This window comes from Rhincodon typus, chromosome 35 (genome assembly GCF_021869965.1).
Source record: "Rhincodon typus isolate 14 chromosome 35, sRhiTyp1.1, whole genome shotgun sequence".
Lineage (NCBI taxonomy): Eukaryota > Metazoa > Chordata > Chondrichthyes > Orectolobiformes > Rhincodontidae > Rhincodon > Rhincodon typus.
In genome coordinates, this window is record NC_063366.1 from 8,343,727 (window position 1) to 8,353,312 (window position 9,586).

Genomic DNA, 9,586 nt, shown 5'->3' on the forward strand with positions numbered 1-9,586 from the left:
ACTGTCAGAGGGTCAGTACTGAGGGAGTGCCGTACTGTCAGAGGGTCAGTACTGAGGGAGAGCTACACTTTTGAAGGTAAGAAGCTCCTCTGCCTCTAGCAGCCACTAAGTCCATGTGCAACCACAATGCCCGCACCCCCCCCCCTCCCCGGTACATATTTTTCCCTCAGACCACATCGCTCAGTGAACTGGGTGTCCAGTGGTTTTGACTCGGCTAGTTGTGGGATCTTGCTGTGCTGACAAAGCGGCATTTCCGGCTTGAGCTAGTGTACGGCGTTCTCCATTGAACTACATGAGCAGCTTCACTGACAATGCTGCCAGCACATGGCATCGGGAAGCAGCAGGTAACCCACTGAAGGCCGAGATGGCGAGGTGAACAGGCATCCCAACACCGTTACAGCCGACTACATCCAAGTCCCCACGAGCTGTGGTAAATCCAGGGGCAATGAAGAGACGTGCACCCGGCTCCAGGAATATCCTCAGATCAGGACCTGTCCCACCACAGCTTCCCCATTCTGCATTCAGCTGGGAAGGGAGCAGGGTCCACCGCTGTGTACCACACAGGCTGGAGATCAGAGTGTACTTCACCCTGGTATCCAAGGCCTTGGAATCTGGTAGGTTGAAGAGTCAGGCTGGTCTTCCCTGCTCCCAGACGGGTACAATCAGAGTCCTGTTTATGCTGCTGGGAGAGCTGTCCTGTCATCCACACAAGCGCTCTGTCTGAGTGAGCAAGGCTGTTCAGGGTGTTTACTCTGTAAGGCTACCTCAAATCTCCAGGCCTCGCACGACCCCGTCACAATGCACTCTTTCAGCAACGTCGAGAAATATTTGGCTTCAGGCTTGTTGAAACATATCTCCAGCACGGAAACGGTCACTTATAAAGGGCTTTGCTGCAACATTACCCTTCCCCCCCAACAATGTGATTCGAAGGGCGTTGAAGTTTAGTCAAATTGGAGGGGAAAAGCATGAAAGGAAGCAGTGGTCCATACATGAACTGAAAGGGTTGCACCTTATAGAATCCCAGCAATGTGGAAGCAAGCCATTCTGCCCATCAAGTCCACACCAACCCTCTGAAGAGCATTCCACTCAGACCGACGCCTCTGACCTGTCCCTCTGCATTTCCTATGGTTACTCCACATAAACTATACATCCCTGGGCACTATAGCACAGTCAATCCACCCTAACCTACACATCTTTGGACTGTGGGAGGAAATCAGAGCACCCAGAGGAAACCCACGCAGACACAAGGAGACAGTGCATACTCCACACAGATATTGACCTGATGCTGGAATTGAACCCAGGTCCCTAGTGCTGTGAGGTGGCAGTGCTAACCACTGAGCTGAGAAAGCGATCAAACAGGACTGACTGAGGCTCTTTAGATAAGGAGATGGCTGAGGTAGTGAGCTCATTCAGTCATTCCAACTTTTCCCAGGAAAGGTTAAAGGTGTAGATGTGGAGAGGGGTAGTGGGGGAGAGCAGGACACATTGGATTTTGTAAATAAAACGTCACATTGAGGGATTGAGCGGAAATCTCTTGGCCCACAGCAAGTTGAGAATGTGCTCCCACCAATAGTGAGATGAAACTAGAGCAGGGATACAATAAAGGAACACATTGCTGGAGAAATTCAGTAGGTCCCGCAGAAATCTCTCCCCTAGGGTCCTGCTGAGTTTCTCCAGTGATATCTGCTCTTGTTACAGTCTCCAGCACTTGCAGTTCCCTGTCTTATTACTGTACACGAAGGGGAAGCAGGATAAAGGAGGCGGGAGCAGAAGCATAGTGTGCTGGATGGGAGGCTACTGTGCTACATAAACACCAGCATGGACCAGACGGACTGAATGGGAGAAATTGTTGTCTGGGCTTGTGAAACTGATTGTTTTGATCAACACTGTCTCTCCAGAGTCTCTGTCCTGCTCAGACCACAGTAGAATGATCTGGAAATGAACGAGGTCATCCCACCAAATGTGGTAATGGGGGGAGGGGATAATGGAGGGAGGGGTTAATGGAGCGGAGTGTGATAATGGGAGTGAGAGGTAATAGGGGAGTAGGTTAATGCGGTGAGGGATAATGGGGGAGTAGGGTAATGGGGTGAGAGATAATGGGGGAGTAGGGTAATGGGGTGAGGGATAATGGGGGAAGAGTTAATGCAGTGGACTGTGGCAATAGGGGACATCTGGTAATGGAAATGGGGTAATGGGAGTGGGGTAATGGGGCAGTGGGAGTAATGAGGGAGTAGGGTAATGGGGGAGGGGGGTATTGGGGGAGTGGGGTAATGAGGTTGGTGGTAATGGCAGGAGTGGGGTAATGGGGGAGTGGGAGTAATGAGAGAGTGGAGTAATGGGGGAGTGGAGTAATTGGGGAGTGGGAGTAATGAGAGAGTAGGGTAATGGGGGAGTGTGGTAATGGGGTGACAAGCAATGAGGAAGTAGGGTAATGGGGGAGTGGGGTAATGGAGGGGGTGGGATAATTCAGGTAGTGAGGGAGTAGGTAATGGAGGGAGTGGGGTAATTGGGGGATGTATAATGAGGAGAGGAGGTAATGGGAAGAGGGTGTAATGGAGGGGAATGGTGTATTGGAGGGAGTAGGGTAATGGAGGGAATGGGGTAATGGAGGGAGTGGGCTAATTAGGGAAGAGGGTAATGAGGAGAGAAGGTAATGGAGAGAGGGTGTAATGGAGGGGAATGGGATGGTGGAGGGAGTAGGGTAATGGAGGGAGTGGGGTAATGGAGGGAGTGAGGTAATTAGGGAAGAGGGTAATGAGGAGAGGAGGTAATGGGGAGAGGGTGTAATGGAGGGGAATGGGATAGTGGAGGGAGTAGGGTAATGGAGGGAGTGGGGTAATGGGATGGAGGGGGGACAATGGGTGTGGTGAGTGTGGTAAAGGGCAGAGGGTGGTGTGTGTGATGAGGGATTACCTGTGACAGGATGAGGATGATTTTGGGTAACAGTGTGAGCAGGGAATTGTGGGTAACGTCCTGAGGGGCTTGTGGGAAATAGCACAAGGTGTGTTCAGGGCAATAGCGTAAGGCGGGGGTGGGGGTGGGGAGGTGGGGGCTGGTTGGGGGAATTTGAGTGGTGAGTTGGAGAGGACTTTGGGATTATAACAAAACTGACTGTGAATTCCCACAAATCTGGGAGCAGGCCCTGCAAATTTCAGGAACAAAGCCATCTCGTGGGATGGTGTGAGATTGCTGGGAAGTCCAATTGTTCGGCATTGCTGTGTTTGGCCCTGGTTACCACAAGTTACTTAACAATTGTCCAACACCGCACTTCCCAGCCCATTGTGGTCTAACACAAATATGCACAAGGAATGTTGTTTTGCTTTTAACGTTCAGCATTCCCATCGGGAAATACTTTAGCTCAACAAAGGCATCTGCAGTGGTATCCATGGAGCCATCGGGAGTTCAACTTGCTGTAGCTCTGGACTAGGGCTGAACCAGAGTGCAACCAACACCCTCACTCCCTCAGTCAGCAAGTTGTGGGTTTAAGTCCCACTCAGGAAATCCAGGATTGAGGCATTGCAAATTGGGGCAAGGTTTACCAAGGGTCGACTGTGGGAGCTCAGTCAATGTGGGAAGCACACATAACGAAAGCAGGAGTAGGCCATTCAGCCCTTCAAGCCTGCTCTGCCATTCAATATGGGTCATTGCTGATCATCCAACTCAGTCCCCTGTTCCTGCTTTCCCCTCCACACCCTTTGATCCTTTCAGTCCTAGGAAGTGTGTCTAACCTGAAAACATTCAATGGTTTGGACAAAATCGTTTTCTGTGACAGAGAATTCCACAGGCTCTCCCACTCTCTGGGTGAAGATGTTTCTCCTCATCTCACTAGGAAATGGCTTAACCCCATACCCTGAGACTGTGACCCCCCGCCCCCTCCCCCAACCTGTTCTGAATTCCCTGGTCATCAGTAACACCCTTCCCGTGTTTACCCTGTGTAGGAGTAGACATACCTCAAGGCGGTCATTCAATAGTGGCTTACCCCAAACAGAATCTTTGCTCAAATTGGATATGGGACTTCATGGGGTCCAGAGCCAATGCTGAGGATTTCATTGTGACTCCTTCCCGACTGGCTGTGGCCCAGGATGCAGCTTAGGATGGTATCAGTGTTGACTCGGACTTTGCGTGTAATGCATGATTTTGTGAGTGTGACTACGTTAGGCTGTTCCTTGCCTAATGTGCGGACAATACTTTCTACATGGAAAGACCACAGGGTCAAAATCCTGGAATTCCCTCCCTGGCGGCATTGTGGGGCTACCTACTGCACATGGCCTGCTGCGGTTCAAGAAGGCAGCTCACCACCACCTTCTCAAGGGGCAACTAGGGAAGGACAATAAATGCTGAGCCCAGGCATCGACACTCCCGTCCCATGAATGTATTTCAAAAGACTGTAGGTAATGCTCCAGATGGAGAGAGAGAGGTATTTTCAGCAAGAAACACAAATGAACACTTACTTAAGGCAAGTTGAAATCAGACAAAAAAAGGATGATATATATTCACACAGCATCCTGGAACATAAATGCCGTGACACACACTCACCCCTCACACACACACATACACACACACATACACACATACACACACGTACACACACACATACACACATACACGTATACACGTACACACACGCAAACACACATACACACAGGTACACACACACATACACGTACACACGTATACACATACACACACGCAAACACACGTACACAAAAACACACACGTATACACGCGCGCACACACACACGTATATACACACACACACACGTATACACATACACAGACACACACAAATAAAGCTGGATTCTCAAGAACAGAGCAAGCCCATAGCAACACAAATCTAAGAAGTGAAACGGGTTCAGACTGAGTGCTCGCAGTGCAGGCCTGGATAGGTTCCGTCTCATGGGTTCAGTGGTGAAGAAAGAAAGTTGGAAATCTCTGGATTTCCAGGCAAATTCATGGCTGAGAATCCAGGCGAAAAGGAATAAGTCCCTTTGCATCATTGTTAGGAACTGTACAGTTATCCTGGCAGGAGCAATGGTCCCTCTTATTGTGTTAGTTTCCAGCTGGACTGGTTTCTATGAGCTCCACGGGTAATAACATTTGTTACCTGTCATCAGTTTCAGTCACATGATCTGTACTTCTACTACATCCGCCCAGAATAAGAACATAAAAACAAGAACATAAGAAGTAGGAGTAGGAGTAGGCCCATCTGGCCCTTTGTTAACACTCTGCACTATGGAGACTGGATGGTCGTTATTCACACTTTCTCCATCGGTTTCTCCATCTCTCTGTCATTAACTATCAAGCTCAGGATGGGGGAAGGAAAGCGTGAAGTCTAGAGGCCCACAGCTCAAATATTTGTTAAGTCCACGAACAATTGGAGGTGTGAATTCCTCAGGTGGGCTTGTCTATTCATACCACCCAAACCATTTGGAACCTTCCAGGGGCTTGAAGTAATCAGAGCAGAAATTAGCAAAAGGCACCAGACCCAGGGGCAGCCATCTTAGCCATCTTTCAATGGACATTGCTAGAAGTGACAGTAGAGACTGAAAATTCGAAACCAAACACAGTCCTCAATGGCTCAGAGATAGTAGGAACGGCCGATGCTGGAGAATCTGAGATAACAAGGTGTAGAGCTGGATGAACACAGCAGGCCAAGCAGCATCAGAGGGGCTGACGTTTCGGGCCTAGACCCTTCTTCAGAAAAAAATGGCTCGGCTACTTTGTGGGGGGTGAAGACTCAATTTCCGTCACATATTAAAAACCAAAAGACCTGCAGATGCTGTAAATCAGAACAAAAACAAAGTTGCTGGAAAAGCTCAGCAGGTCTGGCAGCATCTGTGAAGGAGAAAACAGAGTTAACGTTTCGGGTCCGGTGACCCTCCCTCGGAACTGATGGTGGCTGGGAAAATGTCAGTTTATATGCAGAAAATAGGGAGGTGGGTGGGGTAGGGAGTAAACGATAGGATAGAGCCCAAAGAGAGAGAAAGACAGTTGGACAGACAAAGGAGTTGCTAATGAACAGGCTGGGAGGGTGAATAATTGTTAATGGGGACTGTTAGTGACTAACAACAGGGGGTCTGTAATGGCAGGCTATGTGGTATCTAGTCTACTGCTTTCGCTGCTCACGAGGTGGTCTCCTCTACATTGGGGAAACGAAGCGTAGACTTGGCGACCACTTCGCAGAACATCTATGTTCTGTTCGCAAAAAAGACTTTCTGAAGACAGGTCTAGGCCCGAAACGTCAGCTTTCCTGCACCTCTGATGCTGCTTGGCCTACTGTGTTCATCCAGCTCTAAAGCTTGTTTTCTCAGATTCTCCAGCATCTGCAGTTCCTACTATGCCTGAACTATCTGTTGCCTGCCACTTCAACGCACCACCCTGCTCCCTGGCCAACATCTCTGTCTCCGGCTTGCTGCAGTGTTCCAGTGAAACCCAACGCAAGCTGGAGGAACAACACTTCATTTTCCGCTTGGGGACCCTACAGCCCTCCGGACTCAATATTGAGTTCAATAATTTTAGGGCCTAAGCTCTCCCATGTCCCAGCCCACCACCCCACACACCAGGCCTTGTTACCACATAGCCTGCCACTGCACACCCCCTGTTGTTAGTCACTAACAGTCCCCATGAACAACTATTCACCCTCCCAGCCTGATCATTAGCAACTCCTTTGTCTGTCCAACTGTCTTTCTCTCTCTTTGGGCTCTATCCTATCGTTTACTCCCTATCCCACCCACCTCCCTATTTTCTGCATATAAACTGACATTTTCCCAGCCACCATCAGTTCTGAGGAAGGGTCACCGGACCCGAAACGTTAACTCTGTTTTTACCTTCACAGATGCTGCCAGACCTGCTGAGCTTTTCCAGCAACTTTGTTTTTACAGTCTCATATTGTCCAGAGCAGATATTAATGTCCCTATATGTAGGGAGGTGATGACCTAGCGGTATTATCGCTGGACAGTTAATCCAGAGACCCAGATAACATTCTGGGGACCCAGGTTCGAATCCTGCCATGGCAGATGGTGGAATTTGAATTCAATAAAATATCTGGAATTAAGAATCTAATGATGACCATGAATCCACTGTCAGTTGTTGGAAAAGCCCATCTGGTTCACTAATGTCCTTTAGGATCCATCCTCACCTGGTCTGGCCTACATGTGACTCCAGACCCACAGCAATGTGGTTGACTCTGGGCAATTAGGGATGGACAATAAATGCTGCCTAGCCAGCAACACCCTCATCCCGTTATTGGATAAAAAAGAAATATGACATTTGTGAATCTGATGTGTTTACAACAGTCCAGTGGCTACATATTCACTGTTAATGCTTTCTCTTTCTTTGCAAGATTTATCAAATTAACCAGTAAATTCCCCAACCGGGAGATTCAGACTCCAAAACTCTCCAGACCATCAGTCCCGACTTCTCAATTACTAGTCCGGTAATATAAGAACAATGCTTAATGTCTCCACAGAGCTTGGGCTATTAAATAAGTGCCAGACAATTTTGAGACTTTCCATTTAGTCACCGAACGAACCATCCGATATAGGAGCAGGCAGTGTTTAATATTAAGCCAGACAAGTGACTGAGTGTGTGCTAGACACGGTCCTATCCTGGGAGATATACTGCTCTCATTCTGCTTCGTGGTTTAATCATTAAGATTCTCCAGGCATTCCTTTAACTCCCCAGGCACGGTTTGGAATGAACATTGAACCTGCACACTGTGAAACGGAAATGGCTTCTGCACACTTTGGAAATCGGCGGAGGTTTAAACATAAGCCGTGCATTGTCTGGGAGAGTGGAGAGGGTGGGAGGGCAGCAGATGGATGCACACACACACACACACACACACACACACACACATACACACACACATAGAGACTGTTGCAGACCCCTCATTCCAAGGTACGAGAGAGAGTCGAAATGATCTGTGCATTGTTGCAGACTGACACAGGCACAGATCCAGGAGGGTTGCTACAGTCTGACACAATCAGGCAGGACTGGTGCAAACAGGCACACACCGAAATAGACTGACAAAACTGATATATGTGCACTCAGACTGGCACAAGCAAATACAATCAGATACAGACAAGCACAGATGAATATACACAAACATAGACTGAGACAAAATAAAACAGGCTGAAACTGACATGCACAGACCAACACAGGCAGATATAGATTGAAACAGACCAACACAGATTGAGAGACTGATACAGACAGGTAGACTCAAACTGAAACAGAGAGAGAAAAACAGACAGGCAGATCTGAGAGACTGACAGACACACATAGATTGGCACAAACAGATACAGACGAAAATAGGCAAATACAAATTGATAGAGACAGGTAGACACAGACTCTAACAGAAACAGGGAGAGAGACAGGTACAGACCAATTCTAAAAGACAGCAATAGGTGCAGGTAAACACAAAAGACAGAAACAGACTGGAAATACTGTAAGAGACGTTAACAGTGACATGCTCACAGACAGAAATGGACTGACACAGTCTGTTACAGTCACAGATAAACATAGAGAATCACAAATTCAGTTAAAAGAGACCTCAGCTGGAGAACTGTAAACAGTTGGGGACCCCTTATTTAAAGGAAGATATTCTAGCATTGGAGGTGGTCCAGAGAAGGTTTACAAGGCTGGTCTCGGGGGATACAAAGAGTAGTTTGTATTCATTTCAGTTTAGAAGATTGAGGGGTGACCTTAGGTAAAAGATTCTTGGTGGGACTTTACAGGGTAGATATGGGGAGGCTGTTTCCCCTTGTAGGAGAGTCTAGGACCAGAGAGTAACATCTTAGGGTAAGAAGTTGCCCATTTAAGTCAGAAATTAGAGAAACCTTTCTTCTTTTGGAGATTCATGAATCTGTGGAATTCTTTGCCACACAGGGCCGTAGAAACTGGGCCATTGAATATATTAAGCACTGAGGTAGACAGATTTTTAATCAGGAAGGGAATTGAGAAGGCAGGAGAATGGAGTTGAGGATTATTTGATCAGCCTTGATCTTGTTGAATGACAGAACAGACTCAATGCGCTGAATGGCCTATTTCTGCTTCACGACCTTATGGAGAATTCAGCAGTTAAGGACGAGTGCTGCAGGAGCACAACTTCTGTCTGCGTTGTAATACAAGCTGATATCAGTAAGTTCCCAGTCTGCAGGCCAGCATCTGAATAACAGTGTGGGGTAATCTTTCCTGGATACTGTTCAGTAACCGGGTCTCTTCTGGAGGCAGGCCATTATGAAAGAGTGAAACCACTCGGTTGGGATCTCACTGTTGTGTGGGGGATTGAGTGTGAAAGGATTAGTCAGTCTCTGACTACCAAGCGTCCATCAATAAATGTGAATGGTGGGTGAAAGGGTGAATTCTCTCTATCACAGAGGCAGTCAAAAAATGGGAGTGAGTGTGTGAAAGGGTTAATCCTCTCAGATAGGCTCAGGTTTGCTGACTGCCTGGTGTTTCAGTAATAAATGAGGGGAGGGTTAAAGGTTGACAATGTTTACTTTTAGTCAGGGGATTAGCAACTGAGTTGAAACGCCTGGGAGCAGCCGACACTGTGTAAATATCAGGCTCCTGCTGCTCACTGTGG